Genomic DNA, 3,202 nt, shown 5'->3' on the forward strand with positions numbered 1-3,202 from the left:
TAATAGGACGTTAATTAATCAAACAAACAAACAATATTCCCAAACTTTTATAACAACACCAAAAGATGGGGGAAAAACAATTTACACAACGCCACAAACTTGAGTGCAAATAACAGTGCTCAAGTGCCCCCATCCAAGAGAGAACCTGTATAAAACTTGTTGAAATTACCACATGAATTAAATATGAAATGGTAATGAAAAATTCAAAACCTAACACGCTGCTTCAGACAGTCAATCAAGGTAAAACATTAGGTAAATACACTATAAATATACAGACTCGGATACGAAACAATGAACCAACAAAGATTACAGCTGTGCTGACTCAGACATTCAACATCACATAAATCTCAATAAAACTCATATTAAAAATCATATACAAGGATGATTGAAAAATTGTGTCACGATTCTTCAAAAGTTAATCCACAGATTCCACTTTAAAGTGAAAAGTCAAGACAAGATAGAAAATGCGTCTTGCTGCTTCAGACAGTCAATCCACATTATGTAAAAACACCATAAAATCATGGAAAAGTCGTGACAAGTGACTAAGCATAATTTGTGTCATGCTGCTTGAGACAGTCAATCAACATTACGTAAAAACACCATAAAACATTAAAACATTATGACAAGGGACTAGGCAAAATTGTGTCATGCTGCCTAAGACAGTCAATCCACATGAAAAACATCATAAAAGTGTATAGAACATGATATTGAGCACCCCATTGGCAAACATTTATCATAAAATATTGACCTTGAAAAAATATCCCCAACAACTCATGATCAGATGGATGTATTGGAACAATCCGAAATGCTGAAGCTATGTCCATTTTAGCTAGTAAACAACCCCTACCTAACTGCTTTATAATTTTGATAGCGTCATCAATAGTACTCTAGGACACTTTACAAATATCATTAGGGATAAAGTCATTAATGGATGAGTCGTCGGGGTAAGACAAATGTTGTATCAGACGGAACTATCCAGGCTCTTTTTAGGAACCACCCCAATTGGAGAACATTGTAAAGTTGGAAAAGGTGGTTGTAGGAAAGGACCAGCTATTCTGCCTGCAAATATTTCTTTTTTGTAATTTTTCCTGAACTAATTGTTCATGTAAACTATACGAGACTAAATTGTTACAAACTCGAAACTGGCGAGGGCTTCAAATTGTAAATTGAAACCTGTTGAAAATCCAGATACTAAAAATTCAATCAAAGTGGTATCATAGCCACTTAACAACTGTGGCTTTCCACATTGATAACAAGCGTGCTGGTAGGAGCATGACTGGATGGAACATTTCCCCCTTCTGTGCAATGCATAGCAGTTACCATTGGGAATGTTCCCATTCCTACCTCTATCGAACCTGTTCCCCCTTTCCCTGGTCCCCCCAGTGGAATATCGAAAGGGCTGTCATGCCGATTAAATGATTTTGGGGTATTGGCCATTACCCAATTCTCAATGTGGAAAATTCCCCATGGGATCGAGCGAACCTCTATGTCCTTACGGACCTGTTGGTCATACAGAATCCAAGCATTACCTGTTCTCCTGGTAGCCAAATCCATCACCATCTCTCCATGCTTAACCACCTTAGCAGTTTCCTTAGGAAATTTTTCCGAATAAACAGCTAAAAATCTTAAAAAGGCAGTTTTTCACTGCTTAATATTTGAAATAGTGGGCGGTGATTAGGTTTTTGTGACCCGAAATTGAGATTTACCCGTACTATGAAACTGACATGATCCAGAATCAGTCGAGGTAAATTTTATTTGTGACAACAATTTCGCAAAATCCACATTTTTATTTTGCCAAATTTTGTTCTTTAATTTAGAATCAATCTGACTGGAGATAGGTGCTGATGGCAAGCTACCAGGAAATTTATCAGCAGCATCGTCGCTGCTAGAACTACTATAGTACTGCTGCTACAGCTACTGTTCCTAGAGAGTCAGAGTCCCCACTGTCCTTACTAGTAACACTATCTACATCCTCATCAGTACCTGAGGTGGAGCGAGACTGTGATGTGGAACGCCGTCTCCTCTTTCTGCCTGCTGTTCTGGTCAGGCGCTGCCTTGATCGCCCTCGAGGTTGTTCGGCCCCCTCACTACTGATGGTACAAGCTCATCTGTACATGCGGCGTTCATCATGGTTTCATGTCTAGGCCTGACTGCTTGCTGGTCTAGGGCCTCCAACACGTTCTGGGTAATGCTTTGTACAAGTTGATCTGCTGACCCTGCAGCTTCGGCCTGACCAGTGTCCTTTTTTGCCCGCTTAGGCTGTTTAGATTTAGGCTTAACCATCTGTTAGAAGATATAAAAGACCAAGTCAACATGATATTTGAATAAATTAGTATGATAGGCTTGCAGTTGCAGTTTTCATTTCACCGTTTCTTATACATATAACCTGCATTATATTGTATATCACCTCCTAATATCATACTGCACCATGAGTGTTTATAAATTGCATGTGATCTACCACCAGATATATATATGTACATAACCTCTTTACTTTAATTTTTTATATATAAAAAACATGGCAACATCACATCACTTTGACCACATGTTAGCATGTAACCTTTAACCTCATGTTAGCATGATGCAACATATATATTATGATCTCAGATATTGATCACCATCAAGGATATTAAACACATTTAGACATGTAACATATAACCGCATGTAGACATGTAACATATATATTAGGTACCCAATCACAACCACATTTAGACATGTAACATATAACCGCATGTAGACATGTAACATATATATTAGGTACCCAATCACAACCACATTAAGACATGTTACATATAACCGCATGTAGACATTAACATATATATATATAGGTACCCACTCACAACCACATGTGGACATGTAACATATATATAGGTACCCAATCACACCCACATGTTGACATGTAACATATAATCGCATGTTAACATGTAACATATATATAGGTACCCAATCACAACCACATGTTGACATGTAACATATAACCGCATGTTAACATGTAACATATATATAGGTACCCAATCACAACCACATGTTGACATGTAACATATAACCGCATGTTAACATGTAACATATATAGGTACCCAATCACAACCACATGTTGACATGTAACATATAACCGCATGTTAACATGTAACATATATATAGGTACCCAATCACAACCACATGTTGACATGTAACATATAACCGCATGTTAACATGTAACATATAT

The 3,202-nt window shown here is 37.5% G+C and overlaps 1 pseudogene; it reads right to left on the bottom strand.

Moving 5' to 3' along the window:
• Positions 1–1,053: 1,053 nt before the first annotated feature.
• Positions 1,054–2,283, bottom strand: LOC138306632 (uncharacterized; annotated as a pseudogene).
• Positions 2,284–3,202: the final 919 nt, after the last annotated feature.

Source organism: Argopecten irradians, chromosome 13, assembly GCF_041381155.1.
Source record: "Argopecten irradians isolate NY chromosome 13, Ai_NY, whole genome shotgun sequence".
In the NCBI taxonomy this organism is placed as follows: Eukaryota; Metazoa; Mollusca; class Bivalvia; order Pectinida; family Pectinidae; genus Argopecten; species Argopecten irradians.